We start from the raw sequence: 17,998 nt of genomic DNA, 5'->3' as shown, positions 1-17,998 counted from the left end.
ATGTTGGTACATAGCCATTTCAACAAACCCACCACCAGGCCTAATACACTGAAGGACATGAGTGGGTTTTACCCATGTGGCCGCTGTAAAGCTTGCGCAGCCAGTAAGAGAGTCCTTCGGTATGAGAATCAGGTGAGGGGTAGATCTATGGTAATCCAGAAATTTTTGACTTGCAGTACTGTTTACGCAGTGTATTGTTTGGTATGCCCGTGTGGCCTCCGCTACATCGGGAGTACCATCAATCAACTAAAATTGAGGGTGTTAGAACATCTTAGGGCCATTGATAAATTGATAAGATTGACCCTTCCTACCCAGTAGCCCGCCATTTCTCTGAGTATCACAACAAAGATCACAGCAAATTACAATACTTTGGGCTGGACTGCATACCTAATAACATCAGGGGCGGAGATAAGTTGAGATGACTCAGACGACTGGAATCGAGGTACATCATCGATTTAGCGACTAAATATCCAGGAGGTCTCAATAGCGGGGAGGAAATGGCCGTCCACCTAGGGGGGATAGTAGTATCCATGCTGATGCACATGTTTAGTGTTTAGGACAAATCTGCGATACGATCTCAGAATATGAATTAGTATGATTTATGAATATGAATTATGCTATAACCTTACACAGTTTATTCACCCCTTTTTTTAATTGTCTACATATATATATATATATATATATATATATATATATATATATATATATATATATATATATATATATATATATATATATATATATATATATATATATATTGCAGTATTATTCTTCACCTCTTCTATAGTTTTTCAATTTTCCGGCTTCCCCCCTCCTTTTCCCCCATTCTTTCTTTACTTCATTTTCTTCTATTTTGTTTCCCTTATATGGAAGAGATGATTGTAGGGGTATATCGTTTAACCCTGTTCTGGTAAAGATGAGGTATATTATGGCTATTATCTATTCTATCCTCTGGCTCCTAGGACAAAAGGATGTAGAGATATCCGAGTCAGGTTAGCCATTTAGCATACATCTCTTTGTGTATTTATGTATATATGTATATATTCATTGATGTATTGGCTCTCTGATCATCATGCTGATTCAAGCTTCACTCCTATAGGGACAGACTGATAACTAAAGGACTTATGCAGATCCACGGCTAGATGTTGTTATAACATATAATTTGTATAATTATCATTTTATGCCCTTACCTCTTGTTTTGTCAACCGATATGCGGTACTAATTCTTTGCATGGAGGGTAGATGCATGTGTTATCTAGGGCATTCTATCCACTGCAAGATGGTGTATATATTTGACTTAGGGCTAGTCCTTTACCTATGTCTGTTACCACTAAGGAGCTTTAAAATTGAGTCATGTGCTTAGTGTCATTGACACTGACGAAGGCTGGCGCCGAAACGCGTTTGTTGTTGATCTTTCATTAAAAGACCACTGTGATTTTCACCACCCCCGGAGTGCTGTTGTTCCTTTTGAGGGAAGGGACTTTGAGCGATATATATATATATATATATATATATATATATATATATATATATATATATATATATATATATATATATATATATATATATATATATATATATATATCACGACACTCCCCTTTAGGACGAAGAAGAAGAGGTTTTCTTAGGGAGGCACTTTAATGACTAGCAAGTGTTGCATGATGCATTTCGGCGTACTTTTGCCTTCTTCAGATGCCGATGCTCTCGGGGTCTCACATTAACACCGCCTTTAAATTGTCCTCCACTCTTCCCATTTGTGGGAATGCTCACCTCCCCAAAACTTGTATCCACCCACTAGATGCAGTATGGTAGCAAATTACATCTCCCAGAGTTCATCTTCACTGGGTTAGTGTTGCGTGGGGAATTCTTTAAAAATGTTGCCCGTGTCGGCTGGAGCAGTGCAGGATAAGGCTCGGTGATAGCAAATCCTGGTATATGATGTCCCGGTGTCTCCTCTCGTCCCTGCTTGCGTTCAAGCCCCCAGAATAAATATATAATCTCACTAATTATTTCCGAACATACAATTGTTTCACCACCAAATAGATGATAATTTGTTACAATTTGTTTTTTAAATATTTTTTGTACATTTAAATGAAATTGTGACTATATTTGTTTAGTATTCATGTACATATTTTTAATAATTATTTTACATTGTTAACATCTTTCTAAGTAATATATTTGTATGTTTTAAAATATATATATATATATATATATATTACCTACTGGCGGTCGCCAGTAGGTAGTTATAGTTAGGACCTAGTTTCCATAGGAAGAGCATTTTTTGTTTTGCTTATAACTTTGGCGTCGTTTGATAAATCTTCATGAAATTTCCAAAACGAATTCCTTGTTGATATCAACTCCTATGTTGAAAGTTTGGAAATGATTTATCAAGGGGGGGCCAAGAAAAAAGGGGGGTCCCAAAACATGTTTTCTCTATCTTAATTTCCATAGGAAACTTTAGCAAGGCTACAGGTCGAACGGGTGAAGGGAATCACCCCATATTTGGCAGGAAGAGGGGTCTTGGTCTACAAAGCACGCTTTTGTTTATTTGGTATAAATCCATTCAGAAATTTTCGAGAAATATCGAAATTCACAGATATCTAAATTTGGGAATTCTGCCATCTGATTCGCTGAGGTGTTACGAGCACAAGCTTGCTGCTTACTGTTTGCGAGCGCTGCGAGCGGTTGCAACTAGGAAGTGTTGGCCACCATTTTGCAATTCCGTTGAAGCGAGTAAGGGGAAAAAAGGGCAAGAAAAGTTGGAAAGGAGGGTAGGAGCACTGTAAGCTCTGTGGGGGAGTGTGAAGCGAAGTAGTCACCCCTACCGGTCTGAAAGTGCAGTGTTGCTCAGAGTGACATGGTGCTGAGATGATATGCTGCTACACTGGGGTATGAAACCGAGAGCCTAAACCGTGAGGTCATTGCTGTAAAGTAATGTGCTCTGGTCTTTGTAGCATACGTGTGCATCTAGTGTTAGTAGGCGTTTATTCCATACAGGGAGTGGGAAGCGAAGTACTGACCGCTATCGTGGGTTTATACTATACCGGAAGCGGGAAGCAAAGTACTCATGCCTACCGGTGTGAAGACTTGGGGATCAAACCGAGGTGATTGCTGTAAAGGGATCGGCTCTAGGCACTGTAATATACATGTGCAAGTAGTGTTAGTAGGCGTTTATACTATACAGGGCGTGGGAAGTGAACTACTGACCGCTACCATGTGTTTATACTATACCGGAAGCGAAGTACTCACGCCTACCGGTGTGAAGACTCGGGGATCAAACCGAGCTGATTGCTGTAAAGTGATGGGCTCTGGGCACTGCAGGATACTAGCCGCTGTAGTATAACTGTGTAAGTAGTGTTAGTATGCGTTTATAGTATATAGGGAGAGGGTAGCGTACTGCTCTCTCCTACTGGTCTGAAGACTCGGGATTAAACCGCGAGCCTAAACCGCGAGCTCATTGCTGTAAAGTGATATGCTCTTGGCTCTATAGTATACCTGTGGAAGTAGTGTTAGTTTGCATATATATAATACAGAGAGTCGGAATCGAACTATTCATTCCTACCGGTCTCAAGACTCCTGGATGAAACCATGAGCTCATTGCTGTAAAGTCATGTGCTCTGTATAGTATTCCAATGTAAGACATAGTAGAATGTTAGTATGTAATTTTAAAAGAATGTAAGTATGTAATGTTAGAATGTAGGACTGTCATGAGGGGAACCTTAGGGAGTTTGTACACGGTGCTTGAGAAGATGGTTGCCTTGCTGTCTGCTCTTGTTGGTGGGTATTTAAGGTGTCTTGTTTTCCTCCAATAAATCTACTTATTTGATCGACTGCCGTCTGCCTCTTCACTACATAAATTTGGTGATGAGCGGGAGAAGTTAAAAAGAAGGCAACACTCGCCAATATTTCAAAGTTGCTTGCGTTGTGCTGAAGACCCGTTTTCTTCGTGTAGCTGTTTCTACTCATCCCAGGGTCGTCGGCTCATTGAACTATGTCATTCGACCTCTGGTAGGATTTATATTTTTAGATTTTGCGCTTTCTTTGCCTCTTCACTACACTCTGGTCGCTGTACTACATGTGTGCAAGTAGTGTTAGTATGCATTTATACTAACCAATGCATCATGGTCCTAGGCAGCGCGACCTCCCAGGCGCAGCTCTTACAATGTCCCGGGGTGTGCATCCGTGGGACATTTATGTTTGCTATTAGAGGGCAGGTGCATGGCTTCCACCCTGTGACAGCAAATCCTTGTTTGACTAGTTGAAACGAGAGGAGGAAAACCTCGTATCGCTTTAATAGAGCGGATCCGGATGGTAAAAATGGAGAAATGAAAAAAGCGGGGTCTCTCTCGTTGATTTAAATGAGGCTCCTGGTGGGTGATGTTCCGCGGCTAATCCTATTATTACATTTCGGGGTCTCTGTAGGGCTGGGGATCTTAATGTCACATGTAAATTAGGCGCGGAAGGGCACAGAGACGTTTCGTAGCCTAGGGGATCGCCACCTTCCCGGGTATTGCTTACTAATTGTTCGGTGGGCTTCGAGGCTAAATGAAGTCCGTGGATCACCACCGTCCGGGGCTTTGCTCAAATATGCAGGGTGGACCTCGGCAGTCCCTGAAGCCGCGATGGTCCTAGGCCAGGGGTCTTCAAACTGTGGGGCGCGACCCCTAGGGGGGCCGTGGAGCGATGCAAAGGGGGTCGCGCCTTCACAGTTTCACTACTGCCCTGGCCTCCAGGGCTTCAGCCCCCCTCCTCCCCCATCCTGTGTCTCAGCTCGCGCTCCTGGGACCTCGGCTGGGCAGTGTCTGGAGTCTTATCTCCGCCGAGTTTTTCTCGGGTCTTTAAAGACCATTAGTTAACCATTAGTTAACAAAGGCATGTAAATATGCTAATTACCAAAGCTTAGTTTTTGTATGGTTCCAGTACCCCCTGGGCCCCCACTCTGCCTATTCCTTACATTTGTATTTTTACACTTACTGCTGTAGTGTGAGAATGCATTTAATGAAAGGAAATATAAAGTTGTGTTGCCAAAAGAAACATGCCTGCTACGTGTTGTTTAAAGATCCTGCAGAAACTTGCTTGACAATAAATTGAGTTATAAATAAAAAAGTATGTATTAATTAGTTATGTGACTTTTCTGTCTTTATTCTCTTTAAGTATTAGTCATGGATCATTGAGGCCTCCCTAGAACACAATTAAAAGTGCTTTCTATTTATATTTGCTGTTCTAAGTATTCACAGATAAGTGCAAAAAATACAGCTGTAGGTGACCGCTTATTTCTGGGCCATCAAAATAATGAGCTGGTAACCCTAATCCTTAGTCTGGACGTTTGTTGCAGGATCAGCACATTATTTATTTCCTCCACCCTCGAAACCTGATTAATGCCATTATAGCAATAGTTTAACTTATATCTGAAACCCTACGCTTCAAGTTTCTGGGAATGCACCCTGCTTTCAGACTACTCACTTCTCATTCTCGCCTTCACTTTCACGTTCACCCTGCACTCCCAGCGATCACCATGCACTCCCAGCGATCACCATGCACTCCCAGCGATCACCATACACTCACACTGATCATCATGCACTCACACTGATCACCATGCACTCACACTGATCACCATGCACTCACACTGATCACCATGCACGCACACTGATCACCATGCACGCACACTGATCACCATGCACGCACACTGATCACCATGCACTCACACCATTCACCCGCTCACCCTGCACTCAGTGATCACAATGCACTCAGTGATCACAATGCACTCAGTGATCACAATGCACTCACAGTGATCACAATGCACTCACAGTGATCACAATGCACTCATAGTGATCACCATGCACTCATAGTGATCACCATGCACTCACACTGATCACCATGCACTCACACTGATCACCATGCACTCACACCGATCACCATGCACTCACCATGCACTCACACTGATCACCATGCACTCACAACATTCACCCGCTCACCCTGCTCTCACAGTGATCACTCTGCCCTAAAAATTCGCTTGCATTGTTCACTCTGTACCTCACCCTGCAGTCACACGAGCACACTTCTCACCCTGCACTCATGTGACACTTCACTCACCTGCCCCCCCCTTACTGCTCAATCTGTAGCTCACTCAAACAAGGCCATCACTAACCATGCACTAATTCGTCCCACTCTGCACTTACAGCCGAACCCAAATTCATATGGTCACCTCACTCACCCTGCAGTCACTCCTTTTACCCTACTCTCACACTGTTGCATTGCTCACCGTGCAGTCACATGGGTACTCTTGTCACCCACACAGTGCAGAAGGTTAAAGTGCCTGGTACAAAGAAGATGTACCATGCAAATCACAGAACTGAGTGAGAGTAAACTATGAGTAGCGCTATAAAAAAATGAAATGTTAGTCAGACAGGTGCAATAGAGAGATGAGGTGTATTGTTGGTGAGTGGAAGTGAGGGAATTCATGGAGAAGGTGGAAAGACTGTTGCACCGTGTGCGACCAGTGCTTGGACAAGCCCTGGCTGGGAGTGTTACCCCCCCCCCTCCCCTCCCCCCCCGAAGTTCGGGTCTAGTGGATCCTCTGCCTATTATTTATATTTGTAGTGCACTACTGTTACCAGAAGGAGTCCTGGGGCTAATAAGCATCTGCCTGCAATGTGAGAGAGGGATCCGGGGATGGAGAGGAGAGAAGAGAGGGATGGAAGGAAGGGGGTGAGAGGAAAGGGCATGGGTAAACTGCTTAACTCTGCACAAGACCTCCACGGTTTGAATGCTACCTTGCTGCTCCGGGCCATTACCAGGTGAGCTTCTAATGTGGCAGCGTGCATTCCAGCGGATTGGGAGGCCCTTCACAGAGGTTGACCAGACATCTTTCTGATGTTAATTGCTTTATTTTGGTTATAAACTGGTACTGATGGGGTGAAATCTTTCCTCAGTATTACTGTGTTTAAAAAAATTCTAAATAATAAAGCAATGCTACCCCAGAATACGCATCACAGAACATTATTTACATTTTCTACTCACACAATTTAGTCAAGCCTGTCGCATAATTTGGTCATCACCTTCCTCCTAACCTAGAGGTTTAGAAATTTTTGTCAGGAGGGGGTCCTTACGCTTGAAAATGTTGACAGGGGGGTCTTGACATCCAAAAGTTTGAAGACCTCTGTCCTAGGCAGTGCCTTATTGGTTCTGTAATCACACAGGCAGTACTCATGGTGTTATAAAGTGATACACGCATAGAACGCTTGCAGTTGTAGAATTACGCAGGCTTGATTTACGTTGTAGTCTGCTGGTTTATATTTGGTAGGTGCACTGCAAAATTACAAATGTTTTTAGAAACCAGGTAGCAGCCCTGCATGTTAAAGCTTATCTTCTTGCCATGCTGAAGAAGCTGGACTTTAAATAGAAGATTTCTTTTGCAATCCTCAACCCCTGGCTTTCTGAAGTCAGAAACAGCTTGCTTTTTCCAGGAGAATCTGGGCTCAGCTAGTATACACGTGGTCTGGGACACCTTTAAGTCCTGGTGAGAGGGATACTAGAAGGAGTGGTTGTGGGTTGGGATAGGGCAGAGAGGAAAGAACTAGCTGACTTAGGAGCTCAGTTAGTGGGGGCAGAGTCAGAGTTAAAGGCGAGTGGTCCTTCTGGGGTAGATAATACAAACTCAGGGGCCCATTAGGATGTCGGGTGGATCACCACGACCATGAGGGCGGTGGCGATCCGCCCGACATCCAGGTCCGACCGCCACCCATTTCCCCCGCTATATTAGCATGGCGGGGAGACCCCGGCGGATGGAAAGACCGTCTTCCGCTTTTCCACCACGGTCGCCTTGCGACCGGGGCGGAAAAGGTTTAATATGGTGGCGGTGTCTATCAGACACCGCCAGCCGTATTAGGATGGGCTTAAACAGATGCCTTTCTGTGGCATGCAGTCTTCACTTCGGGGGGCCCCCTGCAGGCCCCCATGGTGAAGAGGGGGTGGGGGGTGCACATGGGGGTACCTGTGGTACCCCCCTGCATTTGCATACACAATGCGTCGTGCTCTGTGCGGTGCCTGCCGCTTTGTGTATGCTAATGCATACATGCATTTTTAGCATTGTGGCGGCCGGTGCTGAGAGCATCGCCCGCCACATTTTTAATAATGCATGATGCGCCACCACTGTTGCGAGCGCATCCTAATACGCAGTGCGGGACCGCTGCTCAGCTCACGGATGGTCCCGTTTTCCACGAGGGTGGCGAAGTCCGCCCGCCATCCTAATCGGCCCCTTAATTATGCTAGTTGAAGCGCTAGTTGAAGCGCTGCAGCTGAAGTTTAGAATCAGGTCTGAGGAGATCCTGCGCCAATAACTATAACACCAAGATTAAAGTTGGTTCTCAAGTGGTAGAGGATAAGGGTTGTATAAAACGGGCCTTTGCACAATTTTTTCAGGAACTCTACCAAGAAGATCGCCAGGTGGCAGAAGAACATATTCATGGGTGGCTTAAAGAGAAACATCTCCCTACATTAGTTGAGGATAGCCAGGGAATCCTCACATCAGAAATAACTGGATCTGAGATTCTAACAATTTTAGATGCTGCAAAACAAGAAAAATCAACAGGCCATCCCGATCGAGGTCTATACGATTTTGAGGGAGGAAGTTATCCTGGTGTGGCTGAAATTGTATAATGGCATCTTAGAAGATACATCTCCTCTGCCTGACTCTTGAAGTGATGCAGTCATTGCACTGATTTTAAAGCCAGGGAAGAATCCAACGCAATGTCAGTCATACCACCCAATATCTTAACTAAATGTCGACTATAAAGTCTTCTCCGGAATCTTTAACAGACGGTTTAGTAAAATTACAGGGTCATTAATCCACACAGATCAAAAAGGTTTCCTGCCAGGCCGACAGATGTCAGACTTAGTACATACTCTAATTGGGTCGATTGACCTGGCTTCATCACAGGATCTCCCTCTTTCAATCATCACTGTTGATGCGGCCAAGGCCTTTGACCTGGTGAACTGGCTTTTTTTGGACAGGGTCCTGAAGATCTTTGGTTTTGCTGATAGATTCAGGGAAGTGTTGAAACAAATATATAAGTCCCCCGGGACCAAATTCTGGTTAATGGTAATCTCTACCCTGTAGTCAAGATAGGACACGGTACTAGGCAGGGTTGCCCGCTCTCCCCCATATTATTTGATTTATACAGACAACCACTAGCTCAGAGCATAAGATTAAATCAGAAGATTGTCCCTTTTGAAATAAATGGGTTTGTACGTAAGTTAGTATTGTACCCGGGTGATTTGATTATTTTATCATCTAATGTTAACACTACACTCCGAGAGCTTGTAACTGAAGCCCAAATGTTGGGAACTCTATGAGGTAAATAAAGAGAAAACTGAGATTATGGCCTGGAACATCGAGGATCAGGAGGGAAACTTTGCCAAAGAGCTCAGATACCTAAGAGTTATAATAACTTAGGATCCCGCCCAAATCCCTAAAACTAATCTAGATAGAGTTTCAAAGAAGGTCGATGTCCTACTAAAAAGATGACAGAGTATTCCATTGTGTCTATATGGGTGAGTTAATCTGATCAAGATGTCCGTCCTTCAAAAATACACCTAACTTTTTAATTACATCTCCTTAGAATTTGAAAAATCTGATATTCTCAAAAGCCAGGGCAAGATGTCTTCTTTTATCTGGGCAAGTAAAGGGATTCAGCTATCCTGGAAAGAACTTAGATGTAAACTCCAGCGAGGGGGGGTGGACCTATCAGATTTTCAGCTGTACTGTTGGGCCTATCAATTAAAGAACTGTAGGATGTTATTGCTCTCTCCGGACGATTCACTGATCGGTTGTATGTTCAAAGCCATGCTAGCAGGAGAAGGGAGCTAAGTTTTATGAACAAGTTCGGCTCTCCTAATTCTTCAAAAAAATCTGCTTAACACTTTGCGCTTGGCGGCTTGGTTGTGTTCTGACTGATGAAACTGTGTAGGGATATCTTATTATAGTGAATGGGCTCCAGTTTGAGATTCTCCCGTTACACCGGAGTATTTTTTGGATGCTCTTGCTTACCCATTTAAAGTGGCAGGAGTTATATATTGGAGCGACCTCGTACTGGGTGATAAATGTCATTCCTGGGAATATTGAGCCAAATTACTAACTGTACTCTGTCCAGGTTCAAGTTCTATCAGCTCTCTTCCTGGGGTAAGAGTCAATGCGGGCCACTCTTGGATGATATATGGTTAATCAAAAGGAGACTAGCTCATATTTTACAAAGTTAACAAAGTAAGTGAAGGACTCAAGTATGTTTCGTCAGGGGGTAGGAACACCTGGTAGGTGTGCTCATGAAGCCCTCACCCACCAACCTAGTTGGTGGCATGCTTCATCATCGGGCCCACCCAGTGACACCTAGCGTGTCCCGGGTGTGCTTCGACGCCTGATTACAGCGGAGCAGGTATGTCGCTGAGTGTGCGGTGAAGAGTGTTTTGAAGGTGATTTAAAACGGCTTGGCGGGGGTCCCAGTACAAACGATGCAATAATCTGAAAGATCGACTGGTGAGCACCCGACCCAGACCACAAGCAAAGCAACCTATGAACACCGTCCTGAATGCGTGGGGTCTCCCCAAGATCACAGGACATTACTCCTGCAATGATTGCAGCATGTGTCACCTCACGACACACACCAAAACCCTGGACTTGGAGCCCAATAAGATCTGGACTCAACGTAATCACACCAACTGCAACTCACGGAAGGTGATATACCTTCTCACATGCACGTGCGGCCTTCGCTACGTCGGAATGACAACACGCAAGGTCAAGACAAGAATAACAGAGCATCGAAGCACTATAAATGCAGAAAAAACATTAGCAGGCTCACCAACCACTTTATCACCCACTGTCACACACCCAACGATTTAAACTGGACAGTCATTGAGCAAATCCCAGAGAGCACAATTGACATTGACAAAAAACTTCTGAGCAAGGAACAGCGATGGATATATCGCCTTTCAACAGCAACCCAGGGCCTAAATGATGCCATCCCTTGGAACTCTCTGACATGCCCATGATTTCAGGAACTATGCCCACAACACGACCTTGGGCTGTTTGTCTGCCTTTAATCATAAACTATAATGAAGCCCTTTGTAACATATCTCCTTTGGAGATAGAGCCCCACAGTTCTGAGTACTGGGACATTGGTGCCCCCCATGATTATGTTCAGATCGCCACTCTTGCGCCATGACCAATAGCGCAGATTTTGGCACATTCGCTTTCCAAAATTCACTGCGCTAGCGCTAGAATTACACCCCGCCCGCGCAGGCGCAGCAGTGCACTACGCACGTCTCTTCAATGCGCATGCGCAGAGGTAACACTACCGTCCGCACATGCGCATTACAACACCAGGGGCATCACACATGCGCGAGTGCTCCTCGTACCAGCAGAGCAACGCCCGGGCGCCCACTTAGGCACAATGACTCGACAGTTCGAGTATTTCTACTCTTACCTCCACTATGCAGGTGCATGTGATTACCCAATTAACCACAGTATATAACCACGGCCGCTCCGGCCATTACTGTTTTTTTTATTTTTTTTTTAAAAACCTTTATTGAATATTTGCAATCAAATACAGACACGGGCCTACAACCCCCAGGGCTGGCCGCTAAGCATTTCAGTACGTTATTGCAATCAAACTTCAAACCCAGCCCCCCTTGGGAGCATAGGAACCCCATCCACAAAGCGCAGTAGTTGCAAGGCAGTTCAATTCGGAAACAGGATAAAAGGTTTTCATTTTACAAATATAAAGTAGAAAGGATCAGGTGTCGTACAGTGTCTCGGATCACAAAGGGGGGGGCGAGCAACAGAACAACACATCCGAAATAAGCTCGCTATCGTGTAGGTCAGCGGCGTTAAGACATACGACATCAGGATAAATTAGCACATTGTTATTCGTCTACGCCATCATTATTTTTCGCCCCCCAGCACCAAAACCTCAAAAAAGTCAAGGTACAGATGTAGAGACAAGGATGTAAGGAAAGCCGAACCCACTACACTAACCCGGAAAAGGAAAAGAAAGAAAGGGAAGGGAAGAGAAGAAGAAAGATGCCATAGAACAAAAAAATAAAAACGAAACACCCACCCCCACACCCCCCCCACCCTGCACCCATGCTGATGACTACGGCCACCCCCCTCGCAGCGTGCCTGTCGCCCAGTAACCAGAACCCGAAATATAGAAGGAAGGGAAAGAAAGAGAAAGGCAAAGAACCCCACTCGATGAGGGAAATCGGAGGAGGGCATAGGTCTATGGGCTCCCGGTCTCCTTCCCCCGTTGTAGCCAGTCCCGCCCCGGACTCCGTTAGGTCAATAAACAATCCCGTAAACATAGTACCACAATGAGAGACCCAGATAAGAATCTCAACCCTGGCCCCGTCGATCAAATGCACAGAAGTCATCAATTAAAGAAAACCCTTTCCACATAATACTGCAAAGGTCTGCAAAACAGGAGTATACAGATGATAAAAGAATGGCAGGTCCCAATGTAGGTGGCTGGTACCAATGTTGCCCCTCCCTGCCTCCGAAGCCAAGCTTTACCCCATCCGCCATCTTGAAAGACCGACAGTGGAGGGGAGTCAACACGGTTCGAAACAGCAAATGATGGAAAGTAGAGAGTTCCAAAATGGGGATGACATGTAGATGTTCCAAGGGATACACAGTCGGGGGTTCCAACGGTTCCATTGGGTGACCAGGCACAGTACAGTCAGGTAGATCCTCTTCAATAGGTGCAAACACTGCTTCCAGCGCCGGGTCATAATACGTCTCCGAGACATCCATTGAAAAGCGGTCTGGCTGCCGGGTCGCGGGCGTCGAGTCAGGATCCGGTCTCAGGCCTGTGAGTCCATTCGTCGCAGACAACAAACTGCAAGTCTGGACTGCAATAGTTCCCTTAAGCGCCATAAGTGCCTCCAGCACTGTTCGCAGTGACGGGCCAGTTCGAGCCTGTTCCGCTAGATTCCCTTCGTCTTCCAACATGGTGGTCCCCGCGGAGAAGCGCCTTCTCCGGGGCAAAATTAGGTGGAGCAGGATCAAGCCATGAGGGACTGACGGGTAGCAAGCAGTAGTACGCAGCGAGGCATCGACCCAGGGGGATCGGCGATGTGAATGCCGGACTCCGGGACAGGGACCCCCGCGACACAAAACACCATGCTTCACTCGTCACCTCACCTTCTGTAGGGCACCAGGCAGCTGGTAGTAGCAGCACAAGCAAAAAGGTCCGGGTGTTCCAGAGACCGGACCCAACCACCTTCAGCAGTCCGTTGTTATTCAACTCGGACCCGGCAGTGCCAGCACTCGAGACCCCGGCTTCTCTGCTGGGTTAGGCCTCAATGCAACCATCGACGTAGCTCCGCTCCACAATGGTGGAGAAACTCCGGGATTGCATATTGTGAATATCGTGTTTTAGCCACTCCACCCCTGAATTACAAGTGCGAACCTCACCCTAATGGTACCACCAATACCATTACACTGTAGCCGTCTATAGCCAGCACCCCCTCCGCTATAATGTCGGCAGTCAGATGTATATAATGCAATACATTGAAGTGACTCTTTTCTCCATTTGTATGTTTTGTCCTTGTCCATATATGTTACATGTACAGGTGTTTTGAGAAGGGAATCCCCCTCTCACGCATAGAAAAACACTTTAGGGCGTGTATTCACATAGTCTGAATTACACACCCACTAGTTTAATCACACACACATTTTTAATTAGTCCTGAAAAAAGCCAGCATATTCATAAGGCACTGGCCGAAACATGTTGACCCACCAATGGATGTGGGAGGTCGTAACTCGCCTCTAACATCCAACAGCCTTATTTTTAACTGCTGTCGGGGACCCAGGTATTAAAGTTTAATTTACCTCCGGGTACTGGGACCCCCGCCAAGCCGTTTTAAATCACCTTCATAACACTCTTCACCGCACACTCAGCGACATACCTGCCCCGCTGTAATCAGGTGTCGAAGCACACCCGGGACACGCTAGGTGTCACTGGGTGGGCCCGATGATGAAGCATGCCACCAACTAGGTTGGTGGGTGAGGGCTTCATGAGCACACCTACCAGGTGTTCCTACCCCCTGACGAAAAATACTTGAGTCCTTTACTTACTTTGTTAACTTTGTAAAATAAGAGCTAGTCTCCTTTTGATTAACCATATATAAACCCTGGGGATAAGGACTAGCTTTCTGGTCCTCTCTCTCTCTCTTGATACGCAATCACTCTTGGATGATAACAGGATAGAAAGCGAACTACAAGACCTAGCCCCCAGAAAAAAAGAAGTGGCGCAATGGTATAATCATTTCTTGGCAGCAGAGGATAGAAAAATGGAGCAGCCATACAGAGTCTGGGAGAACTACTTTCAAAGGGAGGAGCTGGAAACCTTAAGGCAAGTATCTTTAGATATTCTTTACCCCCTGATTAAATCTGCTGCACTCAGAATTTTTTTTTTTTACGCTCCACTTAAGATATCCACGATAAAGGGTGGTGGAGAGGCCAGCTGTCTGAGATGTGGCCAGTAGAAAGCAGATGATGTGCACATATTCATTTTCTGCCCTAAGATACAAGAATATTGGACAAATGTGGGTAAGACTATCTGCAGGGCCGTTGGTAGCATTGTGGAGGTCAGCCCATCTCTCATAATATTTGATTTTGTTCCTGCATTGGAGGGAATAGCTGACCCGATAGGGTTCCAACAAAAACTGGTCTTCTATTTGATATTACTGGCCAGGAGGTAGATCTGTAAATTATGGCACCAGACAATACCTCCCACTTGGAATGCGTGGTGGAATTCTGTTAGATACTTCAGAACGTTAGATCAAAGAGTAAATGTTTATAGAGAAAAGCCAGATAAGGGGCTGTTTTGGAATCTTTTGGATAATATGGCATCTGGTAGAGTTTAAGGACAGGACAATGACCCAATGATTAAAACCTCTGGTCATCTCAAGTTGCATGTTATGGGTATTCCATGTAAAGAACATCAGCTGAGAGTGGGACCACCAAGCTAATACGCATCAGTAGTGGTACAGGTCGATTGGGTGCTATAGCTACAGAGGTCATAGGAGATGAGTCCAAAAAAATAAATTACAAATGTTTTCCCTCATAACCTCCTATAAACAGACGATGTTCACAATAAACTACAGACAGGTGTTGTCAGAAAAAGAAGACCTATACACTCACTTATTTATTGGAAAAAAAAATCTTTATTGAAACAACACAAATAAATGGAAACGCAAGTTTATTAGAACAAACAACAGTATAACATGAAATACGTGGGTGGGACTCCTCCGGAAGCAGCGCAAAAAACCTGCAAGACAAAAATGAAACATAAGTATGTGTGCTATGTGGAAGAGGAAAAGAAAGGTAGTCCGAATGAAAGGAAGATAGTGAGAATGGGAGGGAGAGGGAGTGGGTGGAAGGGAGAAGGGGAGGGAGAGTCAAAAGAACATAGGGAGGAGGAGACAGAGCGTCAGCCTACTGCACCCAGCCCTCAGTGTTTACATCCCGTCACCCGTTTGTCTAGGACGCTGGGGTCCGCGAGAAAGAGTGTGGTCGAGCAAGGCCTTAAAATAAAACATAGGAATGAGGCCAGAGACTACATTATTAGCTACGGGAACATCACTTGCCTGCACCTGTGCACCCAGGGTGCTGCACCCCAGCACCTTCCCCCGCACTGTGCTCAATTGTAGGTCCTGCGCACCGAGGCTTTACTGCTCACGTGACACCACCGTTGTGTCCAACGACGTGCTGGTGCAAGCTCCGACTCCGGAGTACCTTTGTAGGGTGGGTGAGCAGGTCTCTAGACAGGGACGGTGTCTTGATACCACGATGGAAGGCGTCAGAATGCCGAGGGCATCATGATGGGTGAGCACCCGCTCCGCCCATTTTGGCTCAATCAATTCAGTGTCTGAAAAGGGAGAAATAATTTAATGTTGGAAACGTCTGGAGGTAAATGAAGGTTTATTTCAAGCTTAATAGAAAACACCAGTTAAGTGCATCCTTCGTTTTTGAAGTACGATCTACAAACTGTTAGTGGTAATCCTGGTTCAAAGAGGAGTTGGAGTGTACAAGAATACACAAGGTTAATTAATAATATGTTGTGCTAATGTTTACATACAAAGGAACGGAGCGCATGCTAGAAGCATAATGTGTGCGTGTAATGCAGTGGCGGAAACCCGTGTGCATGTACACTTAGTAATGAGCTCACTACAGTGCCCTAAAAGCCAATGCCATGTGTCTGTAGGGCAGCACTGCCCGCTGGCTCAGGTCTACAGTTTGGTCCAGCAGGTCCTTAAAATGACGTATAAAACAATGGCCCAACCCGAAATCGATTAAAGGCTCAATCAATCAGTGCTCACAGTACATCATTTTTATGAATAATAAGGTGTGTAAAATTATTTACCTCTTATAGAATTTATCAAAACAACTTAGGAATGCATCCACCTTGGAAAATTCATTTGTTCAAAGAATATATTTATTCAAAAAATATATATATTAGGAGTTTTTCTATATTACTCCAACACAGCGAAGAAGATTCATATGTACAATACTATACAATTTTAAGTAACGAACGGTAACAAAGAGAGCAACGTGCTTCTATACAGGTGCCGGAAAAAAAGAGAAGAGTAGTGATTTTGATAGAAAGGGTGTAAGCCTCAACAGAATAGTGACATAGGGTTATTTATAAGATTGAAAAAAAACAGTGCTGTACAAAGGGCAGCAAAATTATGTACATAAGGCCACTAATTGCTTGTTTAGCTTTTAACATTTATACATTCTTTTACTGGCATGTATAATGTTTAGAAAGATAGTGGTCCTGTTTTAGGGGAGTTTTGCGTCGACGTTTCGACCCGTCTGGTGGTACTAGGGTAGCTGGGGACCTCGACCTGCGGGTCTTCCTCAGGACGTATGTGGCACAAAAAGACTCCGTACCGTGGTTATTAAGGCTGTGGGCCTACAATAAATTACAAAGGCAATATTTAGGTGGATGCGTAAAATATAAGTTGATGAAGAGGCGACTGCGACCTCAAGTTACTTCCTTACCCAAAATTTCTTTGTTGGGAAGATCAAAGAACCTCCTACTCATGGATAACTGAAGGGTCACCCTTCAGTTATCCATAAATAATTTTACACACCTTATTATTCATAAAAATGATGTACTGTGAGCACTGATTGATTGAGCCTTTAATCGATTTCGGGTTGGGCCATTGTTTTATATGCCAATATTAACTACCCAGGTCCAAAAAACCGTTTTGGGTTACCCCATTTTTCATAATGGTCCTTAAAATGAGGCAGAGATGATACTGAATCAGGTCAGAGATCACATCATTATGCACGGCAACATCACTTTTTCGCACCTGCTCACCCAGGCTGATGCAGCCCACCCCTCCCGCAGCACAGCGCTCTACACGTGTCAGGAGGTAAATGCAAGCTTAATAGAAAACACTAGTTGAGTGCATCCTTCATTTTTGAAGTATGTTCTACCAACTGCTATTGGAAATCGTGGTTCAAAGAGGAGTTGAAGTGCACGACAATACACACGGTTAAATAATAATATGTTATACCAAGGTTCACATACAATGGAACAGAGTGCTTGCTAGAAGCATAATGTGCGCGTGTAATGCACTGACGGAAGCCTGCGTACATGTACACTTAATAATGAGCTCACTACAGTCCCCTAAAAGCCAATGCTACTTGTCTTTAAGGCAGCGCTGGCCGCAGGCTCAGGCCTACAGTACGGTACAGCAGGTCCTTAAAATGAGACAGAGATGTGACTGAATAAGATCAGAGATCACATCATTACGCACGGCAACATCGCTTTTTCGCACCTGCCACGAAGGTTGATGCAGCCCACCCCGCCCGCAGCACCATGCTCAACACGTGTCTGTAGGGCAGCGCTGACCACTGGCTCAGGCCTACAGTACGGTCCAGCAGGTTGTTAAAATGAGACAGAGATCTGATTGAATGAGGTCAGAGATCACAT

The sequence above is a fragment of the Lissotriton vulgaris genome, chromosome 11, assembly GCF_964263255.1.
Source record: "Lissotriton vulgaris chromosome 11, aLisVul1.2, whole genome shotgun sequence".
NCBI lineage: Eukaryota > Metazoa > Chordata > Amphibia > Caudata > Salamandridae > Lissotriton > Lissotriton vulgaris.
Note: the sequence above shows the minus strand (reverse complement) of the source record.